Source organism: Cetorhinus maximus, chromosome 16, assembly GCF_964194155.1.
Source record: "Cetorhinus maximus chromosome 16, sCetMax3.hap1.1, whole genome shotgun sequence".
Classification (NCBI taxonomy): Eukaryota; Metazoa; Chordata; class Chondrichthyes; order Lamniformes; family Cetorhinidae; genus Cetorhinus; species Cetorhinus maximus.
In genome coordinates this window covers 83,876,865-83,900,562 of record NC_135894.1, presented here as the reverse complement: position 1 = coordinate 83,900,562, position 23,698 = coordinate 83,876,865, and the positions used below count along the sequence as shown (strand labels likewise).

At 41.9% G+C, this 23,698-nt stretch overlaps 1 protein-coding gene across 1 annotated transcript in view; it reads left to right on the top strand.

Annotated features, from left to right (window-relative positions):
• mrps6 (mitochondrial ribosomal protein S6) overlaps positions 1-23,698 on the top strand; it is a 70,389-nt gene that overhangs the window by 19,380 nt on the left and 27,311 nt on the right. The gene's annotated exons all lie outside the window — the stretch shown is intronic.

Sequence of the window (23,698 nt, the reverse complement as noted above, 5' to 3'; positions counted from 1 at the left end):
GCCCCTGCGCCAGAGTAGGGCACAGCCTCATGAAGGGGTGGTTGAAACCCTGTGTTTTTTCTGGGACCCCAGTGGGTCCTGATCCACCTTTTGGGAACCACTGATTTTAGGAACCATTGAACTATTCCTTTCTCCTCAAATACTTGTCTAGCTTTGCCTTAAATGCATTTATACTATGTGCTTCAACCACTCCCTGTGATGGTGGGTTCCATGTTCTTTAGGTGAAGAAATTTCTTCTGAATTCCCTATTTGATGTCTTGGTGATTATCTTCCGTTGATGGCCTCGGGTTACGCTCCTCCCCATAAAACTTTGCGTGATTTTAAAGGCTTTGCTGTGTTTTATGTGCAATCTTGAATTTCTGATGTGCAACCTTGAATTTCCGATGCATTAGGAGTTTGGATTTCTAAAACTTAGAGTGCTGGACAGAGGATCTGAATTATTAACATCACTATTGGTATAAGTATGATTTTTAGTTTATAAAGCTGTAAATTTAAACCATGTTGCTGATTTTTAGCCATGGTGTAATTCCATAGACCCTAGTATGCGGAACTGTTAATAGGAGGATACTTGTTTTTAAGAAGTGAGAGGCAGTTGGTCCGTTGGGAATTTGTGATTTGGCAACCATCACAATATTATTGGCTATCAATTGAAAATTGAGCAAATAGGATGATGCTTGATTATGTGCTATAAACTTGGTGCAACATTGGAAGTGTTTTTTTTTTAATTATTAAGAATTAATGCCTGTTGCACAAACATACTTTCCATAATTTTTTGAATGATTTTATGTAAAATTGAGGTATGCAACAAATTGCACTACATTTAGAATGTTACACATTAAATTCTTAAGTCCATCTCTAGGAATACCTTGCTTAAATTTTAAAGGGAGAAAATGCAGATTGGAGCTTGCCAGTTTACTGAATAATTTAATTTTGGATCATTGAAACATATTTGATCCTTAGTTCCATGGCCTCTCCTGTGTCACGGCTGCTGTGGCTATTTTCTTTTCATCAATGAATCTTAAGACCTCACTGATTAGTTTTGCATTGGCAGCAAGTTGATTTTTTTAAACAAAGAACAACTGCAAGCATAAACATGTAGCATTTATTAGTGCTTTAGTCTACTTTTGTTTTTTTTTTCCCCTCACTGAAGTTCTTGAATATCTTGTGGCTTTACCAATCTGTGCCCTTTTTCCTGCAGCTCCATGTTTAAATTCCTCGAATACGGTTTCTTCGCCATCACCATTAAAATAATCTTAAGCTAACCTTAAAGTTAAAAATGGTATCTTCTGTTACTTGACTGTGGTAAATTATCCCTGCACGTCCTCTTTGCAGCTTTGACTACTTCCTCCCCCTCCTCCTATTCTCCATCTCAGCTGGATTGTCCTTGCTTCAATTATCACCCCAACTGTAGCCAGAGGATTTCCAACAATGGCTTCTCCTTGACCCCATACTTTATTATTGCTCTGTCCTCTTCCTCATCCACATACTGCCCCATGACTACATCACCCACTGACATGGATCAGGTTCCATATGTGTACAAACAACACCCAGCTCCACGTCATCACCTCTTTCAACCTGCCACCATGTTATCTTGAGTGAGCTGAAAATTGTTGCAGTTAAACACTGGGAAGATTGTGTCTTATTTCACCCAGAGTTGAAATTTTAACCACATATACACTCCATCATAAAGACTGCATACTTCCACTACATAATATAACCTATCTCTGCCCTTGCCTCAGCACATCTACAGTAAAATCCATGTGTGTTCTCTGGTTGATCCTCCACCTTCTGTAAACTTCAACTCATCCAAAACTCTGATGCCCTGCTTGCCTGCCACCCCTGTCTTTGCTGATCAAATTACTTTTCCCTGATGTCTCTACTTTAAAATTGTCATCCTCTTTTAAACATAAATTCTTCCATGGCTTGGCCCCTCTCCATCTCTCTAGTCCTGCAAATGCTCCATTCCTCTGACTGACCTTGTGTGTCCCTCTCCGCCATTTGCCAGACCTTTGCCCACTCACTTAACCTATCTATGTCCCTTTTGTAGCCTCTTTATGTCCTCTTCACAACTTACTTTCCTACCTATCTTTGTATCATCAACAAATTTAGCAACTATTCCTTTTGTCCCTTCGTACAAGTCATTTATATAAATTATAAAAAGCTGAGGCCCCAGCACCGATCCCTATGGCACATCGCTTGTTACATCCTGCCAACCAGAAAAAGACCCATTTATAGCTGCCCTCTATTTCCTGTTCAGTAGCAAATCTTCTATCCATGCCAATATGTTAGCCCCTACACCACAAGCTTTTATTTTCTGCCTTTGGTGTGGCACCTTATCAAATACCTTCTGGAAATCCTAAGTACAGCACATCCACCGGTTCCCCTTTATCCACAGCACATGTGACTCCTTTATATAACATAACAATTACTCCTTCCAATAAGTTGCTTAAACATGACATCTCTTTCACAAAACCATGTTGAATCTGCCTGATTGCCTTGAATTTTTCCAAGTGCCAACATCTTTAATAATAGTTTCCAACATTTTCCCTATGACAGATGTTAAGCTAACTAGCCTGTAGTTTCCTGCTTTCTGTTTTCCTCCCTTTTTAAATAATAGAGTTACATTTGCTATTTTCCAATCTAATGGGGCCTTCCCTGACTCCAGGGAATCTTGAAAAATTAAAATCAATGCATCAACTATCTTACTAACCATTCCTTTTAAGTCCCTAGAATGAAGCCCATCAGGACCTGGGGATTTGTCAGCCCACAGCTCTAACAATTTTTGCTAAGTACCACTTCCCTGGTGATTGTAATTTTCCATAGTTCCTCCTTCCATTCCACTTCCTGCTTTATAGTTATTTCTAGGATGTTACTTGTATTCGCTATAATGAAAGCCATTACAAAATACCTGTTCAATTCATCTGCCATTTCTTTATTTTCCACTATTAATTCCCCAGACTCTCATTCTATAGGACCAGCGCTCACTTTGTTAACTTTTCTTATTGAAATATTGATGGATGCTCTTACTATCCGTCTTTATATTTCTAGCTAGCTTCCTCTTGTACTCTAATTTTTCCCTCCTTATTAACCTTTTTGTCATTCTTTTTGCTGTTCTTTATATTCTGTCCAATCTTTTAACTTGCCACCAGTCTTTACACAATTATATGCTTTTTCTTTAAGTTTGATACTGTCATTTAACTTTTTTAGTTAACCATGGATGGTGGGCCTTCCCCTTGGAATTTTCTTTCTTGTTGGATTGTATCTATTCTGTGTATTCTGAAATATCCCTTTAAATATCAGCCATTGCATCTCTAGTGACCTATCTTAACCTAATTTGCCCCTACATGATTGTAGACAGTGGAAGTATGTGCTATCAAAACCAGTTGGCCCTATATTCTAACCTTCCTTTCCAAAGAAAAGTGACAATATCTATGGAACAGGTTTCTTGTTGGAGATGGTCATTGTGTGGCCCTAAATACTATTGCCACATATCTGCCCAGACCTGGATGTTGTCCAGGTCTTGCTGTATGTGAAATGAACTCTTTCATTATCTGAGGAATTGCAAATGGAGCAGAACATTACGCAATAACCAATAAATAGCCCCACTTCTGACCTTATGATGTAGGAATGAAGCATCTGAAAATCACTGCCCTGAGGCCCTGCTGTGTGGAACTGATGCAGCATTGTGCAGGAACCAAAGTCATTTTTCTCTGTACCAGGGCTCCACATGAGACACTCCAACCCTGCTGTGGCTGTAAATGTCGGTGTATCTGGTAGTTCTGTTTTGTGATCTGACGTTGAATTGATAGCCAGGGGTTTTTGCTTTTTGTGTTGTGACCCTGAACCTGCAAGATTCTTAAATCCGGGGATAATTTTTGCTGAAAGCTTTTGGATGTGTTTTCAGCTTATGGTTTTTTTTCTCTCATTTACAAATGCTCGTTTGTGTGTGATGTAAGAGAAGAACATAATCCTAAATTGATTGAACATAGCTGCAGAAAACATGGCTGCACTATGAAATTCTTTTTATAAGAAAAAATTGTCTGATCTTCAGACTCGGGCAATATTTGAAGAGCAGCCTTCGATTGACTAAAATAGACTTTGAGTTCTGTTCAGATGAGAATCTGACTATGCTGTTTATTGCCTTCATTGGGACAGCCTTTTTAGGGAATTTGGAGATATTCTACTAAACATGGGCACTTTCAGCCTATGTGTATTTTCATCTCAAATGGCAGAGTTGGTCTAGAAGGAGGTTTGATATTGAGTTGTCAGCAGTATCAATGTTTTCTCATTGTTATAATGGAACAATGCATGATGTCCCATTCCTAGTATGTCTGTTACCAACTATATTCAGATATGAAACTGCCAATGTTCTTGACTGCTCAGAATTGTTCTCGGCCTTGAATAAGGATTATTAGTAGGTGAGAACAAATGGACCATGGTTTTATTTCTTAACTGGCGGTGATATTGGAGTGGGCCTTTTCATGAGATAAAGAAGCAACTAGCTTATCTGTTCGTATGCTTGTGGGATCATTTTGATTTTCTATGTTTGGGACTTTTTTGTTGTCGTCTCAGTTTCTTTTGGGCAAGTCGGTCATTTAGGCCATAAGCTTTGTAATTACTGCCCTATACATGTATATCGTTGGATCCACTTTGTTCAAACTTTTAGTCAATGGGGTTGGTTGTGACTCAGTTGGGAGTGCTCCTGCCTCAGAGTCAGATGGTTGTGGTTCAAGCCCCACTCCAGGATGTGAGCATAAAAGTCAAAGGTGACCCTCTCGTGCAGTGCTGAAGGAGTGCTCCACTGTCAGAGATGCCACCTTTCAGGTAAGCTGAGGCCCCCTGTGCCACTGTCAGATGGATGTAAAAGCATTCCATGGCATTATTTTTGTGGGGGATGGCACTAGGTAACTTGCTCCTATGGAGAACTGACACAGATACGACAGGCCGATTGGCCCCCTTTGTGATGTAAAAATTCTGTGATTCCTTAATAATTCTTCATTGGTACATCTTTATTTTTGTTTGATTCCTCTTCAGTGAAGCATTTTGAGACATTTTCCTTCATTGAATATGCTAAAAAGAAAGATTTAGATCTGTATAGCAGTTTCACAACCTCAGGATTTCTCAAATGCTTTACAAGCAATTTTGAAATGCAGGTAAAGCAGCAGCTACTTAACGCATAACAATGTTGCACTAACACCAATGAATAAATGACCAGATTTTTTTCTTAAGCGATGCTGGCTGAGGGATAAATATTGACCAAGGGAATCCCCTGCTGTGATTTGAAATTTTGCCATGGGATCTTTTAAGCCCACCTGAGAGGAAATCCGGGGCCTCAGATCAGCATCTTATTTGAAAGACAGAACAAGGACTTGTCTGGAAAGTCTTTGGTGTCGAGTAGAAATTGCTAATGTCTTAATCCAGTGCCTTTACAGGGGTCTCCTCTTGGGGAATAATTCGTTGTAAATAGCTAGGCTGCTTCCTGGAATACCAACACACCACTGTTGGTGTCTGTGACTGGGCCTGTTTCTGTACTGTATGTCCTATGTTAATCCTAGCTCCTTCTGAACACGGTCATTTGTTTTGTGTTTGAAGTGAGGATCCCATTCAACATAGTTACTATGCGAGATCAGGTTATTTAAATAATCTTCATCCTGAGCATTTTTTATCTACGCTGGGAATACAAGGACCCAATCTTTTGTCTGGAATTTGAATAAGCAATTTAAACTGGACCTTGATTGTTGGAAACTTGCTGCTCCTATGGGCAAACTTTATGTCTGCAAAAACAACGTATCACCAAAATTGTAGTTTTTCAATCTCTCTTTGTGGAACTCTGATATTCAGACTATGATGCAGCAACCAGTATGACACTTACAGGTAGCAACAGTGAGCCTGTGCTTTGGGGATTAAGAAAAATCTACTTCTAAGGTTTAATATTTTTGTGTTTAAGGCATTAAATAAAAATATAAGATAATTTGTTATTTAGGATGAATTTGTATGTTGTGTTGCTGAAGGACCCTGAATTGGGATCAGAAGAGCAATGTTTCCAGTTCTTTAATTTTTTTAATTCCCTCATGGGATCTGGGCTTTGCTGGCTAGGCCAGCATTTGTTGCCCATGCCTAATTGCTCTTGGGAAGGTGATTGTGCGCTGCCGCCTTGAACTACTGCTGTAGCCCATCTGGTGTAGGTGCATCCACCGTGCTCTTAAGAAGGCAGTTCCAGGATTTTGACCCAGCGACAGTGAAGGGACGGCGATACATTTCCAAGTCAGGATGGTGTGTGGCTTGGAGGGGAACTTGCAGGTGGTGGTGTTCCCATGCATCTGCTGTTCTTGTCCTTTAGGTGATAGAGGTTGCAGGTTTGGAAGGTGCTGTTGAAGGAGCCTTGGTGAGTCACTGCAATGTGTCTTATATATGGTACACACTGCTGCCATTGTGCATCGGTGGTGGATGGAGTGATGTTTAAGGTGGTGGATGGGGTTCCAATCAAGCTAGCTGCTTTGTCCTGACTGCTTCTTGAGTGTTGTTGGAACTGCACTCATCCAGGCAAGTGGGGAACATTGCTTTGTAGATGGTGGCTCGGCTTTGGGGAATCAGGTTAGTTACTCGCCACAGAATTCCCAGCCTCTGACCTGCTCTTGTATCTTAACCTGCGGTATTTACATGGCTGGTCCAGTTCAGTTCCTGATCAATGGTAAACCCCTAGGATGTTGGTAGTGGGGAATTCAGTGATTGCAATTCCATTAAATGTGAAGGGGAAGATGGTTAGATTCTCTCTTACTCGAGATGGTCATTGCCTGGCACTTGTGTGGCGCGAATGTTACTTGCCACTTATCAGCCCAAGGCTGAGTGTTGTCCAGTCTTGCTGCATATGAATGTTGTCAGATGTTGTGACTTGGGTCAGATAGCCAGTCTGTGCCCAGGCCATTGGAAATGATCATCTGTTCAGATACCACTCATAAAGGCAATAGAGGAAAAATCTCATTGGGCTTTACTACAATAATCTGTTCAACAAGCACTACCAAGCCATTGTACCAAGCAAGAGGAAGATTACCTCATCATGCAAATAAGTGAAATGGGAAGTCGGTTTTAAGAAGACAGCAGGGAATAATAAACAACGTTCATCTCCAGCATATACTATAAATGTTTTGTAGGATATTGAACAATAAAATAGAGTGGAATCATAGAAACTTAAGAACACAAGGAGGCTATTTTGCCCATTGCGCCTCTGCCACTGCCAACTGCCCAGTTGGTTCCTTCCTTGTACCCTTAATATTTTTCTTTGTGTATATCACTCCATCTTAAATGTTGAGCTGGATTTGTGCTCGATAGCCACTTGTGCTAACATACTCCATATTTCAACAACCTTAGTGTGGAAAAATATCTTCTCAACTTGCCTTTTATGCTTCTAGTAATTCTAAATGTATCTTTCCCTTGTTAGCTTTTCAGCAGCAACAACTTGTATTTATATTGTCTTTCATTTAGGAACACTTTCCGAGGCGCTTCACAGATATGTACCGAGGAATAGTGTATGCCAAGATAAAAGAGGAGATATCCGAAGAGGTAGTCAATTAGGTGGATTTTAAGGAGAATGACAGAGAGGCTTAGACAGGATATTCCATAGTGGGAAACAAAAACAAAAAGCTACTGCGGATGCTGGAAATCCAAAACAAAAACAGAATTACCTGGAAAAACTCAGCAGGTCTGGCAGCATCGGTGGACCCCTTCAGGGTCATGTTGGACTCGAAACGTCAACTCTCTTCTTCTCCACCGATGCTGCCAGACCTGCTGAGTTTTTCCAGGTAATTCTGTTTTTGTATTCCATAGTGGGGTCTAGGTAACTAAGGAGTGCCACCAATGTAGCCCACCAGGGAGGAGGGAATACGCGAAACATAGTTGTTTGATGGAGTTGGAGTGCTAGATTGTGGTTAGAGTTAGGGATTTAAACATGAGGATGAGAATTTAGATTTGAGGTTTATAGGGTGTAAGAGAGCAAGGATGGGTGATAAACGAGTAGGATGATGTAGGCAGGATATATTTGTTTTGGATGTACAGAAGGTTACATATGTTGGAGGATAGGAGGCAGGCCAGAAGAGTATCAAGATAGCTGAGCCTAAAGATAACAAAGGGATAGATGAGTATTTCAGCAGTAGATAGGCTGAGGGTAGGGTTGGAGGCAGGCAATGTTGATGAGGAGAAAAAGCGATCTTTGTGATGGAGTGAGCATGGGGTTAAATCTCAGCTTGGACTTGAGTAGGGTACCATGATTGTGGACAGCTGCGAAAGTGGCTGGGGGATGGGGTGTGGGGTGACTGTGGTTGGGGGAGGTGGCTGCCATGCTAGTTTTATCTTTTACCATATGGGTGGTAAACCAGCAGAAAGGATTGCATAAAATTTCCCTGATTTCCATTGGATTTTGTTATGTGGTGCTTTGAAAATGATCCCCATATTTTGCAGCAAAAATGTAATTTAAGAAAAATTAGAAACCACAGTTTTCAGAGATCCTTTCTTGATGAGCAATAATCTTATTGGTCCTTACTGTCCACTTCAAATGGACACATTCAATGATAGGTGGGAAATCGAAGGCTATAACTTAATGTTGTTATTCTGCTTACCAGTAGATAATGCTGGAAGAACATGAAATTCAGAATATTTGTGTTAAAAGCAGGGAACTTTCAGGTTGGAGAATACTTGGCTTCAGTCTCCCTTCACCAGATTACCACCTGTGAAACTGTTTTCACTAAGTGGAACTTCTAATCTGTATTAAATCTAACTTTGACACTCACTGCAAACAATATTTTTTAAAAAAAACATTCTTTGCAGTATTATGGTTCTTTCTAGCCAAGTAAAAGCACATGTTGATGTTTATCAAAAGAAATAATCTTTTATTATTAGCATAGAGAGAGTACTGCCAGAGATCAACCACTAAACTTGCTTTGGGGTAAGAAAAGAATGCTTATCCGACATAAATGACTACAATAGAGAATAATAAATGTGTGATTGAAGCAAAAGAATAGACTTGTAACCACAGCAGTAGATAAGCCTTTTCTAATTGTAAAAGCAAAATACTGCAGATGCTGGAAATCTGAAATTAAAACAGAAAATGCTGGAAATACTCAGCAGGTCAGGCAGCACCTGTGGAGAGAATAATTTCATTAGCATACCAATCAGAGTCCACTTGCCAACCAGTCGGCACTCTCTTCTCATACAATATAAATTGTTGTTTTCACCTTATATTGGTATTTTTGCGAAGCGTCCTGATGAGTGCAAGATGAAAAGTTTTGACACGTCTCTTTTTTCAGCAGTGCTTAAGTTTTGTACTATCAAATGACTATGTAACAATGCAGCTGTGGACACGAGGGAAACAGAACAGACACTTGAAGCTGAGCCAGAGCATTTAAAGAAATTGTGGAGTCAACAATAACATAGTTAATGCTGTACTATTTGCCAAGTCAGGAATTGTTTGCCAGTACCGCAGTTAATGTACTGTACACAAAATACCACTACCAGCAGTGGTCTCCACATAATTCACCACAAACAATTCAGCTGTAAGCAATTTCTAAGAAATCAGAATATGCTTCAAAAGAATTGATGTCTGACATTATTAAGTAGTGTAATTTTAAACTTCATTCTTTTAGTTATCTTGAGAGGCTGGCTTACCAAACCTCTAAATGTATTGTTAGCAATGAAAGGTTCTTCTATGCATGCCGCTTACAGAATTTCAAAAATGTTCGGTCCTACACTGTAGGAGGACATGTTTCATGACCTTCATAATCTTTTCATTTAGCGTGGGGAGCATAATCATACAACGCTCATGACTCATTAGTTTATTTTTATCTGCAGTTACTGTGGAGGGGGGGTGGTGTTTGGTTTTTTTTTTGCCATACTCCCATTTGATAAATACAGAGCCACAAGTATCATAACAAAAAAATGCACGATTAATATTGTGCCATGAAAATTAGGGGATATCCTTGAAATACAATAATTCAGAACAAAAAGCAGATTAATCTGCAGGAGATGCTAGTACATTGATATTTAAGTACAATCTAAATAAAATGTATAAGTATGAAATTAGCAGTATTTTGAACTAAAAAATCATGAAATATCAATTAAGAAAAGACCCTCAATTTTTGACACTATGGAAACTATTAATACGCTTCAACAGAACTCTGAGCAAGATCAAGAGGTTAGAGCACAGATGGAGGCTATTTAGTCCATTGTGTCTTTGCTGGTTCTCTCCCAGAGCAACTTGGCTAACCCCACTCCCTCACCCTTTCCCTGTGGCCCTGCAAATCTTTTCTCTTTGGTTGCCTTTTCAAATTCCCCCTAAAAGCCATTTTTGAACCTGCCTCCACCATGCTCTCAGGTAGGACAGTCTAGATTCTAACCACTCACTGCGTTTTAAAAAAAAGTTTTCCCTTATGTCACCGTTACTTTTTTTGTTAATCACCTTAAATTGGTATCCTCTGCTTCTCGACCTTCCTTCCAATGGGAGCAATTTCTCTCTGTCTACTGCCAAGACCCCTCATGACCTCTATCAAATCTCCTCTCGACTTTCTCATATTTAAGGGGAGCAATCCAGCTTCTCCAACCTTTCCACGTAACTGAAGTCCCCCATCTCTGAAGCCATTCTAGTAAATCGTTTCTGCACCACCTCTAAAGCCTTCACGTCCTTCCTAAAGTATGATGCCCAAAATTGGACATAATACTCCACTTGAGGCTAAACTTGTGTTTATGAAGATGCATTCTGTGCTGTATTGACTTTATGATGTGTCATAATTTCCTTGCTTTTGCACTCTAAAGCTCAAGATCCTGTATACCTTTTCCACCACTTTCTCAGCCTGTCCTGGCACCTTCAAAGAGCTGTGCACATATATCCAAGTCCTCTCTCTTCCTGCACCCCCTTTAGAATTGCATCATCTATTTTATATTGCCTCTCCTGATTCTTCTGACCAAATGAATCACTTCCCATTTCTTTGAATTAAAATTCATTTCCACATGTCTCCCAACCAGTTTATGTCATCTTGAAGTCTATCACTATCATTATTCACCCTACAGCTCACAAAACTTCCAAGATTTGTGTCACCTGCAGATATTGAAATCGTCAGATGTAGCAGAGGTAAAATATATACAGCAAAATATTGCTTGCTTAGTTCTGGAAAATTATGAAGCAGGAAGGCTATTTAAAACACATGCTGAGTTGATTGCTTAAGGAATAGAGTGCATAAAGTTTTAAAAAGACTTGCATTTATGTCGTACTTTATATGACCACTGGCTGTCTCAAAGAGCTTTACAGCCATTGGAGCATTTTCGAAGTTTAGTTACTGCTGTAATATAGGCAACACAGCACTAAGTTGTGGGGGGAGGCGATTGCATAGTGTGGTATTGTTGCTGGACTAGTAATCCGGAGACCTAGGGTACTGCCTTTAGGGGAGGAAATCTGCTGTCCTTACCTGGTCTGGCCTACATGTGACTCCAGACCCACAGTAATGTGGTTGACTCTTAAAATGCCATCTGAACAAGGGCAATTAGGGCAATAAATGCTGGCCTAGCCAGTGATGGCCACATCCCATGAATGAATAAAAAAAAAGTTGTGCACAGCAAACTCTCAGAAACAGCAATGTGCTAATGACCAGATAATCTGTTTTAATGAAGTTGATTGAGGGATAAATATTGGCCAGGACACCAGGGATAACTCCCCTGCTCTTCTTTGAAATCCACCCAAGTAGGCAGATGGGACCTCGAATTCAGTTTTATCCAAAAGACAGCGCCTCCAAGTTTGCAGTACTCCTTCAGTACAGTATATGGACGTGTCTGTCTTGATTTTTGTGTTCGAGCCTTAAAATGGGAATCTAGAACCTTGTGATTCCAGAAGCAAAATTGCTACTAACTGAGCCATGACTGATACGATGGAGACAAGTTGCATGTAGGGAGCTGAAAATCTAGTTTCTGTTGCATTGAATTGCCTGTTTTTGTCACTTATTTTATCACCTCTTTTGAGAGTTTTGCCACTTTTGCATTGTTCTTTTGTTTCACTCTGTTCACTAATTTACTACCATTAACATCATTGTTGTAATAGGGTAATTAAAGTCCCCTACTCTGTTACTCTGTTACATGCCTTTGCAATTTGCTGACAACCTTGTTACCTATCTCTTTCTCACTGTTTGGAGCTCATAACATTGTAAAACCTCTCCTCCCATTCCTCAACTCAAGCCAAACGGTTTCAGTCCTAGAGCCATCTACTATATCCTTTCTATTTAGAATTATTACAAGTGCCTTAATCTATACTGCTGTATTGCATTTTTCCTTTTCCATTGTTTGTTCCTGAGTAGGAATGTTAAGAACCTATTTTTGCCCTTGCTTGAACCATAGGCTGAATTATACGAGAGGTGTCTGATTCTCTGTGTCCAGGGCTGAAAAGTTGGTGGGGAGCCCACCTTGCAGCCAATTCTGGAGATGGGATTTCTCTCCCTCAGCAACAGGAAGCCCCACATCAGAGAGCTGCTAGCCAATCAGTAGCTGACAGCGCCCAGGGGATTGACTAAGGAGGGACCCCATTCCTACCACCAGCCCATGCAGGGAAACCTGTCAGACTGGGTACTTGGCATGGGCCTCTCTTGCTGCTGGTTAAATCCCAGCGATGCAACGAGGCCCTTTGAACGGGAATTAGTTGCCCACTTAAGGGCCTCAATTGGTCCATTGATGGGCTGGCTGTCTAACGCCACTGGTACATTTGCGATGGGTCAGGGACCAGTGGCGGGCAGGATTTAATGAGCCCCTGAGCCTTCAAACCCGCCGGTGGGGGAGTATAAATTCCAGGCCAATTCTCTGTTAATACAATTGCATCCTAATCCCATGTAGCAATTTAAGAACATAAGAAATAAGAACAGGAGGAGGCAGTGGCATAGTGGTATTGTCACTAGACTAGTAGTCCTGAGACCCAGGGTAATGCTTTGAGGAATTGGGTTCAAATCCCACCATGATAGAAAGTGAAATTTGAATTCAATAAAAATCTGGAATTAAAAGTCTGATGATGACCATGAAACCATTGTTGATTGTTGTAAAAACCCATCTGGTTCACTAATGCCCTTTGGCGAAGGAAATCTGGCTTCTTACCTGGTCTGGCCTACACGTGACTCCAGACCCCGCCCTGTGAAATGGCCCATCAAACTGCTAAAAGTCTATAAGACATCGACCTTGGCACCAGAAACGACAACGGCAAATTCAGCCCTATTAACCCTGCAAAGTCCTCCTTACTGACATCTGGGGCCTTGTGTCAAAATTGGGAGAGCTATCTCACAGACCAGTCAAGCAACAGCCTGACATAGTCGTACTCACAGAATCATTATAGACAATGACCCAGCAGAGGTGGCGGCACAGTGGTATACAGTAGGGAGGGAGTTGCCCTAGGAGTCCTCAACATCGACTTCAGATCCCATGAAGTCTCATGGCACCAGGTCAAACATGGGCAAACTTACTGCTGTTTACCATGCACTACCCCCCCACAGCTGATTGATGAATCAGTACTCCTCCATGTTGAACACCACTTGGAGGAAACACTGAGGGTGGCAAGGGTGCAGAATGTACTCTGGGTGGGGAATTCAATGTCCATCACCAAGATTGGCACCGTAGCACCACTGCTGACTGAGCTGGCCGAGTCCTAGAGGGCATAGCTGCTAGACTGGGTCTGCAGTAGGTGGTGAGGGAACCAACAAGAGGAAAAAGCATACTTGACCTCGTTCTCATCAACCTGCCTGACGCAGATGCATCTGTCCATGACAATATCAGTAGGAGTGACCACTGCACGGTCCTTGTAGAGATGAAGCCCTGCCTTCACATTGTGGATACCCTCCATTGTGTTGTGTGGCACTACCACCGTGCTAAATGGGATAGATCAAGCAACTCAAAACTTGGCAACCATGAGGTGCTGCAGGCCATCAGCAGTAGCAGAATTGTACTCGACCACAATCTGTAACCTCATGGCTCGGCATATCCCCCACTCTACCATTACCTCCAAACTAGGGGATCAACCCTGGTTCAATGAAGAGTTCAGGAGAACTTGCCAGGAATACCTAACAAATGGCTTATCAAACTGCTAAAAGTCTATAAGGAATGAAACCGGACGGACGACCCGGCATTGACCTGGGCACCGGAAATGACAATGGCAAACTGATCCTTGTGGTACCCCACTAGTTACAGCCTGCCAGCCCCGAAAGTTTCTATTTGTGCTTCATATGGTTAGTTCATTCTTTTGCATTTACATTTACATTTAAGTTGTTAGGCACACTTAACAATGAGGTGTCAACCTGGTGAAGCTACAACACAGGAGTACTTGCATGCCGAACAGCATAAGCAGCAAGTGATAGACAGGGCTAAGTGATTCCACAACCAACTGATCAGATCTAAGCTCAGCAGCCCTGCCACATCCAACTGTGAATGGTGCTGGACAATTAAACATACAGTGGAAGAGGAGGCTCCACAAATATCCCCGTCCTCAATGATGGGGGCGCCCAACTTGTCAGGGCAAAAGATAAGGCTGAAGCACCGATTACAATTTTCTTGCTGAGCGGATGATCCATCTCGGCCTCCTCTGGAGACCCCCAGCATCACAGAAGCCAGTCTTCAGACTCTGCGTGATATCAAGAAGCGGCTAAAGGCACTGGATACTGCAAAGGCTATGGGCCCTGACAATATCCTGGCAATGGTACTGAAGACTTGTTCTCCAGAACTTGTCACACCCGAGCCAAGCTGTTCCAGTACAGCTACAACACTGGCATCTCTCCAGCAATGTGGAAAATTGCCCAGGTATGTCCTGTACACAAAAAACAGGACAAATCCAACACAGCCAATTACTGCCCCATCAGTCTACTCTTGATCATCAGTAAAGTAATGGAAGCGGTCATCAACAGTGCTATCAAGCGACACTTGCTTAGCAATAACCTGCTCACTGACACTCAGTTTGGGTTCTGCCAGGGTCACTCAGCTCTTGACTCATTACAGCCTTGGTTCAAATATGGACAAAACAGCTGAATTCCAGAGGTGAGGTGAGAGTGACTGCCCTTGACATCAAGGCAGCATTTGACAGAGTGTGGCATCAAGGAGCCCTAGCAAAACTGGAGTCAATGGGAATAAAGGGGCAAACTCTCTGCTGGTTGAAGCCATATATAGCACAAAGGAAGGTGGTTGTGGTTGTTGGATGTCAGTCATCTCAGCTCCAGGACATCACTGCAGGAGTTCCTCAAGGTAGTGTTCTAGGCCCAACCATCTTCAGCTGCTTCATGAATGACCTTCCTTCCATCATAAGGTAGAAGTGGGGATGTTCGCTGATGATTGCACAATGTTCAGCACCATTCACAACTCCTCAGATACTGAAGCAGTCCATCTTTAAATTCAGCAAGACCTGGAGAACATCGAGGCTTGGGCTGACAAGTAACATTCGTGCCACACAAGTGCCAGGCACTGACCATCTCCAACAAGAAAGAATCTAACCATCACCCCTTGACATTCCGTGGCATTACCATTGCTGAATCCCTCGCTATCAACATCCTGGGGGTTATCATTGACCAGAAACTGAACTGGACTAGCGATACCCATAGCCATACTGTGGCTAAGAGAGTAGGTCAGAGGCTAGGAATGCTGTGGCGAGTAACTCACCTCCTGACTCCCCAAAGCCTGTCCACAATCTATAAGGCACAAGTCGGGAGTGTGATGGAATACTCTCCCCTTGCCTGGATGAATGCAGTTCCAACAACACTCAAGAAGCTTGACGCCATCCAGGACAAAGCAGCCCACTTGATTGGCACCCCATCACAAACATTCTTCAACTCCATCATCGACGCACAGTGGTAGCAGTGTGTACCATCTACAAAATGCACTGCAGCAACTCACCAAGGCTCTTTAAACAGCACCTTCCAAACCCATGACCACTACCATCTAGAAGGACAAGGGTAGCAGATACATGGGAACTCCACCACCTGGAAGTTCCCCTCCAAGCCACTCACCATCCTGACTTGGAAATATGCTGCCGTTCCTTCATTGTCACTTGGTCAAAATCCTGGAACTCCCTCCCCAACAGCACTGTGGGTGTACCTACACCACATGGATTGTAGCGGCTCAAGAAGGCAGCTCATCACCACCTTCTCAAGGGCAATTAGGGATGGGCAATAAATGCAGCCCTAGTCAGAGAAGCCCACATCCCTTGAATGAATAATTAGAAAAAAAAGGCCATTTGGCCCCTTGAGCCTGCTTCGCCATTCAGCAAGATCAGTGTTAACCACCTTAGCTATACCTTGCTGCACTAAACTCATATTCCTTGATTCCCTTAGTGCCCAAAAATCTATTGATTTGTGACTGAAATACACTCGGGAACTGAGCATCTGCAACATAACTCGGCTAGAGAATTCCAGAGGTTCACAGCTCTGACTGAAGAAATTTCTCCTTAAGCCGAGCTTCTATACTGAGACCGTGACACCTGGTTCCAGACTTCCCAGCCAGAAGAAATACCTCCCATCAATTACCCTGTCAAACCTCTGAAAAAAATTTTACGTTTCAATAAGATCAGCTCCCTATTCATCTAAAATTGATGGAATATAGGCACAGTCTACTCAATTTCCCCTCATAGTCCCTCATCTAAGGCAAGAATATCCTTCCTTAGGTAAGGAAACCAAAATTGTATACAGTAATCCAGCTGTGGTCTTACCAAGACCATATATAATCGCAGTAAGACTTCTTTAGTCTTAAATTTGAATCCCTTTGTAAAAAAGACTAACAAACGACTACCATACCATTTGCTTTCCTAATTGCTTGCTATACCAGCATGTTAACTTTGTGATTCATGTATAGTAAAAGGACACCCTGATCCCTCTGAATATTAACATTTTCCAGTCTCTCACCATTTAGGAAATATTCTGCTTTTCTTATCAAAGTGGGTAAATTAACATTTTTCCACATTGTATTTCATCTGCCATCTTCTTGCTCACTGACTTAAACTGTTTTTGCAGCCGCTTTACATCCTCCTCACAGCCTGCTTTCCCACCTCACTTTGTAACATTAGCAAAGTTAATTACATTACACTCTGTTCCCTCAACTTGGTCATTGATATCGATTGTAAATAGCTGACCCTTTTGGTACCCACTAGTTACAGCCTCCCAGCCCAAAAATTCCTATTTGTGCTTCATATGGTTAGTTCATTCTTTTGTACAACATTTACATTTCAATTGTTAAGTAATCCTTGATTTTTGACTTCCTGTATTTATGCAAGCTATTTGTACCCAACTGGAATTTCAGTTTTTAACAAACTAATATACACATTATTCAAATCACTGAACACATCAGTTTAAGTTTTGTCAAACGGTTGACAGTTTTGAGTTAGCAGACGGCAGCTTCTTACTGCAGATCAACCATATTTGAATTGACATTTTTGATAGGTGGTACTAAGCATTCATTTGAAGAATTAGGTAAAGTTGATTCCAGTTTCATTTGGGCGAAAAAGTTGTTTATTTTATGCACTGCAAGTTAAAAATAGAGCTTTCTTTATAAAGATAGCGGGAGAGTTACGATATCATCATGCTGAGCAACTTCGGTAGTCTCAAATTATATCTTTCCTGTGGAACATCTGAACCTGAATAGTAGAGTAGTATAAACCTGAATAGTAGAGTAGTAGAAAACAAGACAGTTTAGGCAAAATTTGTAGGAATAGTTAGCAAAGTCATTTTTCAAAAGGGAAAAAATAGATACCCATCACATTTGCCATTGTTTTATGAAACTGGAAGCAAATGAAACTGAATATTGTGAGCTAAATTTTTGTTGGCTACATTAGAATTGCAACAATTGGGATTTAACACTGAATATTACGAAAATTAATTTGTTTTGTATAAAAGATATATTGTAAGAAAATGGAGCTGGACTCACCCATATCAGTGAGATGAATGCAACCAGAATATACAATTTGGGTTAACTTAGAAAGAGATCAATTGAAGTTGAATTTTAAACAGACTGTGCCATTCAGATATTACTACACTAGAGAGTAAAATAGGTGGTTAAAATGGTTAACTTAAAATAAAAAATAAAAAGTAAACTAAAAATCAACATTATGGAGGTAAAATTTTGAAACAAAAACAGAAAATGCTGGAAACACTTGGCATGTCAGCTTGGCATCTTTAAGGAGAACATAGAAGCTAATGTTTTAGTTTTGGATCCTCCATCAGAGCTGGAAGATATTGCAGTGGACAGCATACAATTAGGCAAAGGGGAAAATCACAGGCGGAAAGTACTCAAGTGGAAAACAGAAGATGGTTAAATGGTGATATCAATTTGAGGCAATTGGGCATGCAATCCTTTGTAGATTTTATAAGTGGAGTGGGTAAGCAGAAATGAGAAAAAAGATAAAATGGAGAACAAGGGCAGGTAAATCGGACTAAGTAAATAGCGTTTTCAGAGAACTAGCTTAGATGCGATGGGTCGAATGGCCTCACTACATAAAATTCTGTGATTCTAAAATGTTGCTGCAGTTGCTTTATTTCCATAGCCCAATGAACAAATGGATTGGAGTGTAGAAAATACCTAGCAGTGTGTGGCGCCTAGCATGATTATACTCCGTATTTCCTTTAACTCTGCCAAACAGGCAGTTTCTGATGCCTTAAATTGCAAAACATAAAATAATCACCTAAAAAGCACTAAAATCATTCCCAAGTAATTATTAATTCAGACAACAACAGCTTATATAGCACCTTTAATGTAGTAAAACATCCCACGAGCATTATCAAATAAAATATGACACTGAGCCACATATTAGGAAGTTTTGATAGATGGCTAAAAGCTCGATTTTAAGGGAAGTCTGAAAGGTGGAAATCAATGTAGAAAGGTGGTGAGGTTTTAAGGAGGGAATTCCAGAGCTTCAGGGCCTTGGCAGCTAAATGTTAAACTGCCAATGGTGGAGTGCTTAAAGTTGCTGAAGGGGCCAGAATCACAGGAGTGCAAATATCTTGAAGATTTGTGGAGCTTGCAGCGGGTGAGTGGATGAGAAATTTAATCAAAGCATTGCTTAACCGGGAGCCGGGGAAACCATGGGGAAACAGGATTGGTGAAATTTAGGATACAGGCAGCAGAGTTTTGGATGGCCTGAAATTTACAGACGGTAGGAGGTAGGAAGCCAGCCTGGAGTATGTTGGAACAGTCGAATCAAGAGGTAACAAAGGTTTGGATGAGGGTTTCAGCAGCAGATGAGCTGATGTGGTGTGGAGTTGGGCAATGTAAGGACTCGGTAATAAGCCGTCTTAATAATAGCTTGTATATTTAGTTAGAATGTCATTGCGGAGTCAAATATGACACCAGTGTTGTGAACAGTCTGGTTCAGCCTCAGGCAGTTGGCAAAACAAACTAGGTTTACGTTTCATTTTGCCCGCAAATTTGGGGTGGTTGTTCTGTCTATCTGCAAATTAACAAAGATCTGTCTGTGAGTGGCGCACTAATCTGTCCACTTTAACCCGATGCTTATCAGGAAGTAGCATTGTCACGTTTAATCTCAGAATAGGACAGAATTGCGATAGAGTTTGTCAGCTATGACTGGCTTGGTGTAGTTCAGCATGCTGAGGTAGCTGTTTCTCCAGCAGTCCTGTTTGTGGATGGAAGGAAGAAAGCATGGAGGCCAAGCCCAGTATTTTTACTGCTGAGAGTAAGGCAATCATCTTTAACAGTTAAACATTTAGAACTGATGTTACAACATAAAGTACAGTCACTCCTCCTGCTAGTTCTGAATATGATCCCTCAGGTGAAGGTGCAATGCTTACTGATCATGTGGTTCCAGCACCTGGATGTTTGGTTAGAGCAGTTATTTGAGTGGAGTGGCAGATGTTAGGATGTGGCATTGCTGTGAGAGAAGTCATCATCTCTGCCAGCTCTGCTGCTGAGCACTCCCAATGGCCAGATATCTGTGTGGGAGCAGACGTTCGAGAAGAAATGCAATTGTGTTATGACTGTCTCAACCTGATCTCCCAGAATAGTGAATCCAGAAGAAGTAGTACTGAAGACTTGTGCTCCAGAACTTGCCGCACCCGTAGCCAAGCTGTTCCAGTACTGGCATCTACCCGGCAATGTGGAAAATTGCCCAGGTATGTCCTGTACACAAAAAACAGGACAAATCCAATCCAGCCAATTACTGCCCCATCAGCCTACTCTCGGTCATCAATAAAGCGATGGAAAGGGTCATCAACAGTGGTATCAAGCAGCACTTACTTAGCAATAGCCTGCTCGCTGATGTTCAGTTTGGGTTCTGCCAGGATCACTCATCTTCTGACCTCATTGCAGCCTTGGTTCAAAGATGGACAAAAGAACTGAACTCCAGAGGTGAGGTGAGAGTGACTACCCTTGACATCGAGGCAGTATTTGACCAAGTGTGGCATCAAGGAGCCCTAGCAAAACTGGAGTCAATGGGAATCGGTGGGGTGAAAGCTCTCTGCTGGTTGGAGTCATGCCTAGCACAAACGAATATGGCTGTGGTTGTTGGAGATCAATCATCTCAGTTCCAGGACATCACTGCAGGAGTTACACAGGGTAGTGTCCTAGGGCCAACCATCTTCAGCTGCTTCATCAATGACCTTCCTCCCATTGTAAGGTCAGAAGTGGGGATGCTTGCTGATGATAGCACAATGTTCAGCGCCATTCACTACTCCTCAGATACTGAAGCAGTCCATGTTAAATGCAGCAAGACCTGGACAATATCCATGGCTGATAAATGGCAAGTACATCCCAGAGTACTTAAGGAAGTGGCCCTAGAAATAGTGGATGCATTGGTGGTCATCTTCCGAGATTCTATAGACTCTGGAACAGTTCCTACAGATTGGAGGGCAGCTAATGTAACCCCACTATTTAAAAAAGGAGGTAGAGAGAAAACAGGGAATTATAGACCAGTCAGCCTGATGTCAGTAGTGGGGAAAATTCTAGAGTCCATTATAAAAGATTTAATAGCTGAGCACTTGGAAAACAGTGGCAGAATCGGACAGAGTCAGCATGGATTTATGAAAGGGAAACCATGTTTGACAAGTCCACTGGAATTTTTTGAGAATGCAACTAATAGAGTTGATGAGGGGGAGCCAGTGGATGTGGTTTATTTGGACTTTCAGAAGGCTTTCGACAAAGCCCCACATAAGAGATTGGCATGTAAAATTAAAGCACATGGGATTGGGGGTAGTGTATTGAGATGGATAGAAAACTGGTTGGCAGATGGGAAACAAAGAGTAGGAATAAATGGGTCTTTTTCTGAATGGCAGGCAGTGACTAGCGAGATACCATAGGGATGGGTGCTGGGACCCCAGCTATTCACAATATATATTAATGATTTAGATGAGGGAACTAAATGTAATATCTCTAAATTTGCAGATGACACAAAGCTGAGTGGGAGGGTAAGCTGTGAGGAGGATGCAGAGATGCTTCAGAATGATTTGGACAAACTGAGTGGGCAAATGCATGGCAGATGCAGTATAATGTGGATAAATGTGAGGTTATCCACTTTTTGGTAGCAAAAACAGGAAGGCAGATTATTATCTGAATGGCTATAAATTGAGAGAGGGGAATGTGCAACGAGACCTGGGTGTCCTCGTACACCAGTTGCTGAAGGTAAGCCTGCAGGTGCAGCAGGCGGTAAAGAAGGCACATGGTATGTTGGCCTTCATAGCGAGAGGATTTGAGTATAGGAACAGGGATGTCTTGCTGCAATTATACAGGGCCTTGGTGAGACCACACTTGGAATATTGTGTGCAGTTTTGGTCTCTTTATCTGAGGAAGGATGTTCTTGCTATAGAGGGAGTGTAGCAAAGGTTTAGCAGACTGATTCCTGGGATGACGGGACTGACATATGAGGAGAGGTTGAGTCGGTTAGGATTATATTCTCTGGAGTTCAGAAGAATGAGGGGGAATCTCATAGAAACCTATAAAATTCTAACAGGACTAGATGGGGTAGATGCAGGAAGGATGTTCCCGATGGTGGGGAGTCCAGAACCAGGGGTTACAGTCTGAGGATATGGGATAGACCATTTAGGACTGAGGTGAGAAGAAATTTCTTCACCCAGCCAGTGGTGACCCTATGGAATTTGCTACCACAGAAAGTAGTTGAGGCCAAAACATTGTATGTTTTCAAGAAGGAGTTAGATATAGCTCTGGGGCGAAAGGAATCAAAGGACATGGGGAGAAAGTGGGAGCAGGCTGTTGAGCTGGATGATCAGCCATGATCATAATGAATGGCAGAGCAGGCTCGAAGGGCTGAATGGCCTACTCCTCCTATTTTCTATGTTTCTATGTAAGTAACATTTGCACCACACAAGTGCCAGGCTATGACCATCTCCAACAAGAGAGAATCTAACCAGCTCCTCATGACATTCAATGGCATTACCATTGCCGAATCCCCCACTATCAACAACCTGGAGGTTACCACTGACCACAAACTGAACTGGACTAGTCATATTAAAAACTGTGGCTACAAGAGCAGGTCAGAGGCTAGGAATCTTGCGGCAAGTAACTCACCTCCTGACTCCCCGAAGCCTGTCTACAAGGCACAAGTCAGGAGTGTGATGGAATACTCTCCCCTAGCCTGGATGAGTGAAGCTCCAAGAACACTCAAGAAGCTTGATACCATCCAGGACAAAGCAGCCTCCTTGATTGGCACCCCATTCACAAATATTCACTCCCTCCACCACAGATGCACAGTGGCAGCAGTGTGTACCATCTACAAGATGCGCTGCAGAAACTGACCAAGGCTCCTTCGGCAGCACCTTCCAAACCCATGATCACTACCATCTAGAAGGACAAAGACAGCAGATACACCACCACCTGGAAGTTCCCCTCCAAGCCACTCACCATCCTGACTTGGAAATATATTGCCGTTCCGTCATTGTCGCTGGGTCAAAATCCTGGAGCTCCCTCCCTAACAGCACTGTGGGTGTAACTGCGCCACATGGATTGAAGTGGTTCAAGAAGGCAGCTCACCACCACCTTCTCAAGGGCAATTAGGGATGGGCAATAAATGCTGGCCTAGCCAGCGATGCCCACATCGCATAAATGAATTTTAAAAAGCAAACTGCTATAGATTGGAGCTCAGAATTTGCATCACACCAGTCAAAGCAGTTGAGAAGCTGAGCCCGAGTTTAGAATGTTGGCCAATTGTCAGTATTACATTTCATTAACCATTTAATTGTCTACATGCATAACTCATCAAAATTATTCCATAGCTTGCTAATTGTTGCCTCATTACTTGTTTCATAGCAAGTAACAAGCTTGCAATTGGCTTTGTGCATCTACACTATTCATGTGAATTGGAAACAGTAGGATTTGAAACACTGACCACTGTAGTACTCCATTCAGTTACACCCCTGTCCCCAGTCTTAATTTACACTTTTTATGATTGCTCTTTGATTTTATGTCTTTACCCAGGGTGTGCAGTCTTAATAATTCAATCCTGAGTTGAGCTGCCACCCCACAACTGGTTTGTTGCCAAAACCATCTTTTCTCTGGAAAATGATGTTCTCCTCTTGTTTTACCAGTACAACTGTGTATATACTTCAGAATAATTCATTGTGTGAAACATTTTGGTGTGTGATAAGTGATTACCTAGTTATATATACTAAAAATGGTGCTCAGTTTTGGAGCCCTCTTTGCAACACTGATAGCATTGTTAAATAGGTTTGTGGTTTAGCGGTGCCTTCCAACTATT